A 12210-nucleotide genomic window follows, 5' to 3' on the forward strand; every position below is an offset into this window, starting at 1 on the left:
ATTTACAAGGCACCTGGTCTGAAGACTTTCAAAATTTTACACGGAGCCTTCTTGCTGAGACCACTAATGTTAATAGTACTCGTGTACAGCCTGCATCATTTCCAGACATACTAAATGCACTCGGCAATGTTTTTAACTTTACTAAACAATGGGCTGGAACGATTGGTCTGCTTGTCCTTCTCCTCATTGGCATGCTACTTCTTACTAAGAAAATATGTCAGTGGAGATGACAACATCGTGAGCAAAAGCGAGCCCTAGTACAAGCTCTGCTGACGACTGAAGCTGGAACATCCCCCCGAATATGGTTAAGCATGCTGGGTCGGTAGTCAAGGACGGGTAAGATCAGCAGAGAGACATACCAACCTAAGACAGGACAGAGATCTTTGCTACCTCATGTCTAATGACGGGTAAGGATGTCTTCTACTGTTGACAACCTAAGACAGGCACGATCCCTGCTATAAAACAAAAAAGGGGGAGATGTCGGGAACCGCCTGTGGCCAAGGAAGTCCCCGCCATTATAAGATGGCGCCTGGCCAGGTGCCAAAACAAACCTCCACGTAAACAAGCTGATATCCACGATGGCCCATGTAGGGGAGGAAAAGCGGACATTGGATAGACTAATTAGGGGAAGCTTAGCACCAGGTCTGTGATTGGATGTCTTGAGAATTTCTGTCTTCTGATAGGGTGCCCTACTGCATATAAGCAAGTGTGGTATGATAATAAAGAGGAAGCAACGTTAACAAGATACCAGGCTATGTGTCGTTCTTGCGGGTCGAGAACGATATTGTACCCCCAGCGCATAAATAGCGTGTTGGGCACATAATGTGCAAAAAAAGATTGGTGAATGCACAAATCTTGCAGCTCATAAATGGCATCTATTTAATTATGCTTCTTAGGACCAGTTTTCCTAAAATCTTCCTGATGTTTGTTCTTATTTGGATAGATTGCTCTTTAGGTCAGCCTCAGATGTCGAAGTCCTGAGATACCTTTAAATCATAGTACTTAGTGTGTTCTGCTGGTTCTTGCAGAGCATACTTTTCCAGCTGTATTTTCAGAAAGGGTGTGTGACATAGTTTCTGATGGCTTGCTTGCCTGTTCATCTTTATTTTACCATCTCACCTCCTTGAGATTTTGGTCTAGATAGAATATACTCGTTCAAAATAATTTTCTCTCATCAGTATGTGTAAAGTACTCCTTTATATTCTAGAGCTCACTGTTGCTCCTCAGAAATCTGATAATCCTCACAAGAAATAACCAGAGAAATAATTTCCCAGAGCTGGATACATATCTTCCAAACAAAAGGTTTATTGAACAAACTGTGAAGTGAGAAAGTATAAATGATAAAGTTTTTTTAAATTTTTAACACACAAAGCAGGCAAAGAGCATTTCTTTTTGATATTCCCCCTCCTTCAGAGCATTTTCCTTGCTCAGCAGAGGCTGAATCACTGGAATCTTCCATTTGCTTTAAGTTCTCATCCCTCAGATGACCTTACAGGCTGGTTTTTTTTCCTGAAATGTCTACCTGTCATGTTAGTGTCCTAGGGGACGATCAGAATGGTGGACGGGAGGAGAAAGGACAGTCATTTCTGTTTCTCAGTGGCAGTCGTACCTGACCGAGAGGCTCCTGGCCTGCAGCCTCATCTCCACGGTGCACACGCTCCACGCTGGAGGTGGCCACAGCTCACGAAGGGCAGTTGCAGTCACTCACCTCCTATAGCTGCATGCTGTGGTTCTGAATGCCCCCCCCCAATAGTTCATGGTGAAATCCTAACCCCTGAGGTGACGTATGTCATTAGTGCGTCACTTGTGAAGAGACGCCCTATGAAATTCCTAGCACCTTCAGCACACGAAGATCTGAGGTGTCTGCATCCTGGAGGAGCCCCCCTCACAGGATCACACTGGCTCCCTGATCATGGACTTCCAGCTTCCAGAACTGTAAGAAGTCAACTCCTCTTGTTTATAAGCTGTCTGGTCTAGGGTATTTTGTTGGAAGAGCCCCCACAAAGCCACTATCCAAGCAGCAAAAATTAGATATAAGCAAAACCTGCAGAAATTTATGAAAATGTTAATGTGACAAAATAGACATTATTGAAAACTTGAGAACTGGAATTTGGACTCTGGGTGCTTGTGCTCAAAGCAGCAATGACGATTCTTAAACTCGCGTCTGCATGGTTCTGAACAGTGAAACAGTGATGTTTCCAGACACCCAGAAACCTCAACTAAAATGTCTGTGGACAGTGCCCGAGTGTGCTGCTGCACAGAATCGAGATCTAATGTAAAGAATCAGCTCAAATATTGGAAAGGCCCAAATGGTATAAAGGAGGCATGTGTTGAGGCAGCTGAAATTAATAAATGAAGAAAAAGGTGATCAGGTGAAGTTCTGAGGAATTTTAAATAATCTTTCTTGCTGATCCTTGAACAGACCAAAACCAAAAACGAAAACCCTTGCTTGGGAGTCCTTTCTGGGCCCCCAGAGCAAGCTATCATGCATTCACTGATCTAAAGCTTCCACACAACTGAGTTGTAAAGGATCCAGTGGAGTGTAGGTTAGAGTTGGCCAGTGTCTTTGCTCTGTAGCTGTCGCCTTGCTGTCAGACTCCCATCACCTGGCCTTCAATATCAGGAGCACACCCTTTCCCCACTGCTTGTGAGGCTCCGGATCAAACATCTGGCTCTCCTTATTCTGATACTAACTTCCTTCCTTTGGGCATCAAAGGGCAGACAGAAATTGTTAAGATGATGAGAGGCTGAGGGTTGGGGTTACACGCAGCCCAGAGGCTGTAGCTACTTGGCGGAAAGCATCAAAAACATCAAAAAAATGAAAAGTGAATGTGCTAAAAATATAAGTTCTGAGCAACATGGTTTAAGTTTTATTAGCCCGTGAGGAATGGAGACAATAAACCTAAGGTAACCTTTCCTTTGCTTTCTTTATAGTGTACTCAAAGCACATTTCAAGCAGAGGGTAAATAATTTCCTGTCAGTTTTGAAGATTTTTGCATTTCCACAAGTTTTAGCAAATTCCCGGCTATGTCTCTAAAGCACAAAAAGTAGGATAGATCTATAAAAACAGTTTAGCTTATGAACCCTTGTGCATTTTATTCATGTCCTTTGAAACTGTGCTCAAAATAGAATCCTCATAAACCACTATCACTTTCTTCAGATACTTTAATCAGGATGCCTTATTCCTACTATTTTATCAGTTGTGGAAAGAACTTCACCTTAACCCAATTACCTCAGTCTTCGGCCATGAAATGACAAATGTTATGATAATTTTTTGAAATATTAATATTTTTCCCATTGATTTTTCTACTTCAGAACCAACCTTACTTGGCCCATCTCCTAATACAGCCAAACCTACGGCCCAACGCACAAGGCTCCACACAGTGAGGAGTTTCTAACTGGATGTACTTGGTTAGTATATCCATATTCTTTGTCCTAAGCCAGGGATTCTCAGCTGTGGCACTATGACATTTGGGGCTAGGTAAGTCTTTGTTTGGGGAGGGAAGGGTGCTGTTCTCTGCACCACAGATGGTTAGCAACCCCACCTGCCTCAAGCTGGGACAACCCAAACTGCCTCTAGACACTGGAAGTTTTTCCCGAGGAGCAAACTGTCAGCTACCTCCAAACTTGCTGTCATGTTGGAAATGGTCCATACCTGCCCAATATGGTAGCTACCAGCTTTTAAAAAGGGATGGTTTTGCAGGACATTAATCTTAACTGAAACTATAAGAATGCCAAAAATACCCTCTGAGTGAATTCTAGTTGGCCTGAACTAAGAAAGGAAAAACCAAACCAGGATGGAAAGAAAACATTTATTGAATCAAAATCAATAATTTCTTTTAATATCTACAAGCCAACACTGAATGAACACAATGTACAAAAAAAGTATGCTTATATTATAAAAATATGTCAATTTTATCTTCTGGGTGCTGAGCAGAAGTCATTTTAAAACAAAATCAAGGCAAACTTACTTGCTCTCTATAATGAAACTGCTATAATTTAATAACAAAAGTGAAAGCTAATATATACTCACAAAATATCTTTAAAGGCGATAATGCTGCATTGGAAATGCTGAACCCAGTCACCATAGTGAACATTTCTTATTGGCACCAACTTCTGCCTACATCATGGGAAAGCACCTCTTGTAGCAAATGCAGATCACTGACAGAATCCATGGCATTGGTTAAACCTTCATTCAGTTTCCTGTGCACTGAATGTTAGCATGTATTTCAGCAAAGTACTAACAGTCAATCCTATTGCTTTAGATTCAATTTTAAAATGAGACACATGGCCCAAGATTTACAATCCCACTGATGATGTGGGGAACTTGCCACCCTTCACTATCTTCAAGCCTCCCTAAAAAATCTGTGTTTAAGATTACTGTGTTAAAATTTTTTGTCATTTCTTCTTGAATTTATTGGCACCTTCCCTCAGCATATGGTCTTGCACACGGGGTGGCTACTGCAGGTCAGTTACACACTCAAGAGCATACACTTGGGGTCACCACAGAGATATGCTCCAGAACTCAGTGAAGTACTTGGTCCACACAGAAGATCTTGATTAGAAAAAAGAGAAGTAAAACAAAAAACAACAACAACAACAAAAAAAAGCGGGGGGGGGGGGGGGGGGGACAAATCAGGAGTTCAAGACCTAGGAGCAGGGCTCCCTGTACTAGGAATCCTGGAGTTATAGGACATATATAAAAGTTCTACTAATTTTTAAAGTCAAAATAGACTAAAGAGCATCACTATGGACAAGGCCCAGAAAATCCAAGGTCTTCTAAGACCATGGACAAAGCACTATCCATGGCAGGACACAGACTCTGGCTGAGAAGAACGACATGGGTCCTCAGCAAATGCCAGAATGCAGTATACACACCGTAAATTAAACTGCAAATGGCCTTGTTTTATTAGTAAGCATAAATGTTTCCTTGACAGATTCTCTCTGGGACTGACACCTATGAAGCCTCCAACTGTTGAAATACAAGCACTGAGGAATCTAGCGCCTCACTGCACTGGTCAGTTCTATTCAGAAGCACCGCTTTCCTGGTTTGCCTTATATAAGCTATTTATCCAGTTACCTGGTTCATAAGAACCTGGGACTAAGATGCAAAGAAAATAATTACTTACCTAATTTCTTAGCTGTCTACATTTTCACCTAAGTCCCATTTGCTGCATAAAATATTAATCCTACTAAATGTAGTTAGTCAGGACTACACTGGACATAGGATTTAAACAACAAGAATACATACACCATACCCTCACAGAGAAGGGGAAGTACTTACAGAAATACCTGTAATACACATCATTTATGAAGAATAAAGATTCTGGAGCCTGAGCAATGGTTTCTCACCAATCTCCTAACAAATCACCATATAGATTTCTTCACTGGCAACAATTCGGCCAAGTCACTCTATTGCTCTGGGTTAACTTCCACTGCCCCAAAACAGGTTTGAATATGGAAAGGCCACTGACACTGCAGTTAGTAGTACCGGCCAGAAGTTAATAGTGGAAACATATAGATCATCATATTAAAATAAGTCAAAACAGAGTGAGTACACATGAGCCTGGATGAGGGCCTCACCACAGCACTCTGACACACAACCACACTCGTTCGCAAATCACAGGTCCTCACTCTCAGAATAAATACATCGAACATTTACAACTGAATGAACACCTTATGAATGCCAGGTTTTAATTATAGAGTAAGCTACAGGTTACCTTTGTGTGTGTGAAACTGATATGACTTGGTGCCACAGCTAACCTCTCTCTAACAGCAGCAGTTACCCTCAGCCCACAGCAGCAAAGAAACACTCATTTCTGGGCTCCCAGACAAAGCAACTTCATAAAGCATGCGGTATCTATTCTGCTCAAGTTTCAAATGAATAAAAATGATCATTGTGCTTATGGATGTCATACCTTCCAAAATATACAGAAACAGTGACTAACAATAGCAGGTCCTACCTTACCAACAAACTCATAAGGCAGAGGGCTGGAGATGGAAATAGAAACGTTTAAAATGGGGGGGGGATGCAAAATAGTGCTAGCATTCACAAAAAAAGATCATGCTAAGATCAGATCCATAATTGATAAAAATGAAGCCACGATCCAAAGTCCGTGAGTCCAAAGGCATGCATGCCAGCCGAAGGAAATGCAAGGTTCATCTGACAACAGCTTCTTCAGAGCAGAACAAGAACGTCTCACTGGAGAAATCACAACAGGGTGAATAAGATGCCATCACACTTCTTTTTTGTATTTGAAAAGGAATCACAACAACAAATTAAAGAGGAGTGAAAAGAGAAAACACAAATTCACAATGACCTATAAAACCAAAAGAAAAATCCAAATTATTTTTACATTTTAATGTTTAATTTGTAAAGTTTATCATCAAAGATTTCTCAACCATGCAGTCTAAAACATCAAGGTACTTCACTATACAGGACATTCCCCAAAGTATCAATACTCAAAATAGTAATTTCATTCATGTTTAAAGGATACTATCTGTCAAAGGCTCCTCCCCACCTGGCTGTTGGGTCATGAGGGAAAGAACAAGTGAAAACTACTACTCAAAGTGCCTACAACCAGCCCGTGAAACCCTTAGCAGGGTGAAATATTTTGGCCTTTTCCAGCATATGACGCAGATACTCACAGGAGACAGGACTTGGGGCTATCCAGCCTTCGTATCCACAAGTTGCATCTGCACACTGGCAGACATCCCACCCCCGTAGCCCCCCTTCGACTGCATCTGGTTCTGAATGGAGCTAACCTAAAATAAGACAAAAACAGAACCAAATCAAGAACTAGGGACAATGCAACTGATCCTGGTCTCAACGTTTTAGCTAAGCAGTTTTGAGAAGGATCCTTTCTACAGAAAAAAATCTGTTTTTATAGACTTAAATTTCTGATTGCCCTTAGGGAAATGGTGAGGCTACTAAAAACACATTTCAGGCTTCAACTCCCTCTCCCCACTTAGCAGTGATAAAATAACTGTGTTGTGATTCACAATGTACTTGGTAACATTTCAAAAACAGAAGTATACAGAGCAACTCCAGTTCTTAATTTAGACACCTCGTTCACATAAGTGATCATCTCAATTACTGAGAATCGAATAAAAATAAATACAAAGGAAATTAGACCAAAGATAAATTTTCAAAGGTCCCATGTGGTAAAACTTACATAACCGATACAGCCTTAAAGAATCCAAATTTATTCATCTATACTCATTGTAACCTGGGTTAAGTATCTCTAAAGATCTGTGAAATAGTTAACATGATAATTTCTCCTCCCCACCAAACTGATGGACTGTAGGATACTGAACTGCTGGGTTCTTCTTTTACTTGGTGGAAGCAAAGGCAAATGAACTTAGGCAAGCTGAGAAGTGCCCTTAGTGGACCAAAATTACTCCAATCTTACTTAGTTCATACCAACTCGCAACAAATGGTAAGTACAGAAGAGAATCAGGCTAGATTACCAGAAAAAGGAGCAGTGAGAAGGTGCTGGAGCTACTGACTGAACAGTGCTGAGGCCGAGCAGGGGTGATCTGCTCGAAGGGTCCCTCACCTGTCCATGGTTCCCTTGGGGGACAGCAGAAGGGAACAACATCCATTAATTAATCTACTTATCAAATACTTACTGTGCACATGATAGAAAATATGCTGTGTGAGGTATTTTCAACGTCGATCCTGAGTCCATATATTTAAGCAAAGGAAGTAAGATCTGCCTCCTTTCTGAGCAAGGCAGGTTTAAATTTATTCTAGTAGAAAAGCAAAATATAAAATGTATACCTTCTTTAGATCCAGAAGGGTTTCACTGAGAAAAATCTTGGGTGGAACATCTTACTCTAATTATGGCCTTATCTATATTCACATTACTCAAATGACCACTTCAGTTAGAAGTATTAAAAAAAAACCAAAAAAACATAAAAAACCCTGAAATCTATAGGCCTATTTATTTTCAGTAACCTTGCTCAGTCTGAGAAGGCTACCAGCATAAGCTATCTGTTCGAAGTCATTTCCTGTTCCTTTCAGGTAACCAATTTTGTGGCATGAACATGTTTCTATACAGGTACCAAAAATTCCCCCACCTAACATGTTACCTTTTCTAGGCATTTCTGGGCTATTTAGAAAAAGTAACATTTTTGTGTTTTTCCATAGTGCATTCATAATATCATGCTGCTTCTAGGCAAGAAAAAACCTGGTTTTTCTCCAAAAGTCAGTTGTTCAATTTCAAACAATACAATTTGGATTTTCTAATGGATTATTTTTGACTGTGTATATATTGTATTTTAACACAATAACACTCTCTTATTAAAGGAGTCATGGGATCTATTTCTAGTATGAAAGGTAGTCTTGGGAAGAAGAGTGTGTTTAGAGGAAAAGAGACACTCCCCCAAGTGATCTGCCCCTTCAGGAATCCAGTGCCAGGGCTTTCCATTTGCACCGAGCCAAGTACCTCATCCATGCTGCCCAGTTCTTAGTTTGCCTTAAGTTAGTCTATCCTATTTCTGCAGATAAACCACATTTATGGTTTTGAAAAGACTTCTCTCACCAAATCAGGTTCATATCAGTGACATCTCTCCACTGATGTCACCTGCAGGAACTCGGGGATTCCATAACATTGACCCTAACACACCGCTCAAGCAGTAGCCCGGAACCGCGTGTGCGCATCATCACACAGACAGAAAACCTCTTGGAGACACAGTGGGTTCTAACAAGCTCAGACACACTTCATTAAAACATCTAGTCCGTAAGCAGAGCAGGCTGCCTGGACTCCGCAGGTAGACTAACAGCAGAGGGCTGTCTGGAACCAGCTCTCAGCCGAAGCCGCAGACCCGGATGCCCTACAGGAAGGAGACTGTCCTTAAGCTCTAGCTACGCTGCTGGCAACGAGGGTCCCCCACATCCATGACAGGCTCCTAGTGCAGACAAAACGTCAAAGAGGAATTTTTAAAGAAATCCTGAAATGTGTATAAACAGTATTTAAAAAGTTAAATACCATGAACTAAAAATATCATTCTGGAGTTTTTTAAAAACGTGAGATGGGGAAGAACATTTGTTAAAAAAATAAAATTCATGTATAATAAATTTGAAGCCATTCGCTCGACTTGTATGGGTAATAATAACCCTATTAACAAAAGCTATAGGTTCTCATTTCATCTTTGCATTTCATGCTGATCCAGGAAACAAAGCTACTGAATTGTATTGTGACAGTAACCTGACACCTCTTACATTTCCACAAAAGCAGTTGAACAAAACAAAGTACTTTTCCTACAGATTTAAAACAAACAAGATATTTCCTTTCAGGAAGCTACACATGTTATTATCCCTTTGCTCACCTAGTAACTGATGTGACAAACTTCTTTGCTGTATCCAGGATATATGATCTACCTGTTTTAAAAGTCTCTGAACTCTTATTAAGTCTTTTGTTAATTCTGTCCAGTAAATAAGTATACAATGGATAATTCTATATTTATACAAGCCTTAATGACTTTCTGGTTCTAAACACTTTAGAGGTCATTTAGACATATCAGTTTACTTTACAACTGCGGGTAAGATACTTTGTAGCTTATTACTTTAAGACAAAAAGGACACCCTGACTTGGCAGCGCTTCTCTTACAGAGCACTGTTTTGTTGGCTGAACATTAAGGAGTACACATGTTCAAGTGAGTAAATCTAAAGTATGTTTTGAAATTCACTGAAATCTCTATAAAAGATAGCAAATATATACAAGTATTTACATTAATTATGAATAAATCACAAACATTCTAATATCAAGAAAAGGCTAGTCTTTTATAAGATAAATGCAATAAATATGTTTGCAAAAGGCAACTTAATTGAAGAAAGAAGAAATTAAATATTACTAAAAGGAGGGCATTCACATTCCTTTGCAAGGAGTCAGGAGAGCCAAAAGGCTATAACTATCATTGTAAACTCAACTCCTTTTAAGTATTTTTTCAGGAGAAAGGTAGAAATAAAGGCATAAGTTAGCAAGTTAGAGGAGAGATTAATTTCCCACTGCTTATTTTCTTCTTTGCTCATATTACGTACTTATATTCAATATCTACAAATTCAGTGAGTGCTGTATAATCTTAAAGAATGTATGTAGCTGTCATACAGGTGACCTAAGTCTGGGCCCCAACACCCATCTGCATCTTCCACCAATACACTTACTGAATTCATTCCACTGAATAGGTCTCCCGATCCTACATGAGCCGTGTGCACAAAATTTGTTGGCTCTCCAATCATACTTCGGTCAATCCGCCGGCGCCTTTTCTAAAATACAGGAAAGAATGTGTTAAGAAATGCTTTTATTAGCAACATGCTTATTCTGTTGGATCTATTTACTGCGGATGAATGATTTTAACGTCCACAGTACAATTTCCCCAGGACATCAGGATCCCAACATCTTGGGACTATCAGGATTACCTCAAGAGATATATGCGCACGCACACACACAAAATGACTGGTAAAGCAAAACAACAGGTTATCATTTAGAACTTAAAATACATTATTTTGCCTAGCTTTGGCCACTGACTTATTTGTATAATAACTACTTGGGTTTTATTGTTTCAAAAGAGGTAACTGTAAAATTATCACCAGTGACCCTTATGCTTAGCAAAGAATACAGTGTGATTTGAAGAGAACATTGATTTTAACATCACTTTCTAGCTTTCATTAATAAACTGACATTATTTTGATTATTTTTACTTAGATTATACCCCCACAACCATTCCACACTAGAATGAATCAGCTGCTTTGTTTGGAGGAGATGAACAGTCTGTTCACTCTCCTCTGGTCTGAGATGGCTGGGAATGAAACCCTATCCAAACTCAGTCTACTCGGCTGGGGCTTAATGACCCCTCCTAATTTCTGCCAACCACCTCTTACAGGGTACAGAATGCTGCTGTCACAGTAACTTCTGCTACTATCTGTAATCCTTGCCCCACCAATATGCCCATTCTCATTACACGAAGTTCCTTATCCTACTGTTTCACTGATCATGAGATCTTTCCAGAGACAAAGGTTATCTTAAATCTGTCCCATGTTTTCCATGACCCCTTAGATACTGTGATCTGAGAGGGGACTGCACAGATGGCTCAGTGTCCCAACACCAATGCTGCTACTTCCCTTTGAACAATATACTCCAGAAATTACACTGAGTCTACCTCAACTGAAATGCTGGTAAATCCTAAACACTTACCAAGACAGACCCAAGTAACACCACCTCAGGATTAAAATACAATCTTCTACAAAGCTACAAAAATGGGGAGCTCATATATTAATTTCAGAAGCCAACACACATTGTTTGGCCACCTTCTAGCTTTACAGATGCCATTTAGAATCCCTTAAGAAGCCCAAGTTTTTCCTCAGAAATACTTACGTTCATGGAGAGAGTGGGCTCTCTCCAAGTTCACTAGTTTCTCCATCCGGTGCTTCCCATGGCAGGTGGTGTCCCTGTCTATCTGAACACAGGCATTCCTACATATTGGAAAAGTTTTTTTCTATTATGTTTTTATAACATTCCTTGTGTTCATTTGTGCAATTTGTTTCACTCTTAGGTGAACAATAGATTATGTGTGAGAATGTGTGTGTGTGTGTTTGTATAATCTTCCAATTTTCTGTTATTTTTATCTAATGTTTTTATTTCTCTTTATAGTTTTGCTGTACTGAAAACTAACTTTAGTTGATCTTCTTCAGAAATCCACAAATTTTTCTTGCAGACCACGACGTAGAGAGGCCATTCCATGTATTGGAGCTGCAACTGCACTGTGGTCCTTGCAGCATGAAAGCCACTACACACAGTGCACAAACAAAGCAAGGATAGCTCCATTTTAGTGAACATTCACTCACTCATGGGAACGAGGAGCAGATCCCAGCTCTAGAAAAAAAATTTTTTTAAGCAGGAGCTACATCAGACTATTTTTCAATTACAGTTATTTTTTCAGAAGCTCTGCTATGAAATTACATCACTGCAGTACTTTTTCATCTGAGAATTTGTATTACGGGTTTCCATTTTCCCTCTCAAAATGCTTGACTGTATAAATTATAGTCTGTAACAGTAGGAGCAAAATATTCTCATTTACTTCAAGCCCCCTTTTCAAGGGTTGACAAATTCAGTCTTTTGAGGCCCTCCTCCCTCGGATTCTAGAAAAATTTCAGGTTAAGAAGGTGTCAGAAAACCAAGAGAGGATCCAGAACTTTTGTCTATGTTC

General features: G+C 39.9%; 1 long non-coding RNA gene across 5 annotated transcripts in view; it reads right to left on the minus strand.

Annotated features, from left to right (window-relative positions):
• Nucleotides 1-3798: 3798 nt before the first annotated feature.
• Nucleotides 3799-12210, minus strand: part of CDC42SE2 — a 116633-nt gene continuing 108221 nt past the window's right edge. For 3 of the 5 annotated variants that reach the window (XR_006605377.1, XR_006605375.1, XR_006605374.1), the window contains 3 exons: nt 10169-10270; nt 6649-6765; nt 3799-6320 (listed from right to left, as the gene is read on the minus strand). This is a non-coding gene — a long non-coding RNA (CDC42 small effector 2). The remainder of the gene's footprint in view (nt 6321-6648; nt 6766-10168; nt 10271-12210) is intronic. The other 2 variants (XR_006605378.1, XR_006605376.1) reach the window with 2 other exon arrangements.

This window comes from Mustela putorius, unplaced genomic scaffold (assembly GCF_011764305.1).
Source record: "Mustela putorius furo isolate JIRA1106 unplaced genomic scaffold, ASM1176430v1.1 tig00000145_pilon_pilon_pilon, whole genome shotgun sequence".
Classification (NCBI taxonomy): Eukaryota; Metazoa; Chordata; class Mammalia; order Carnivora; family Mustelidae; genus Mustela; species Mustela putorius.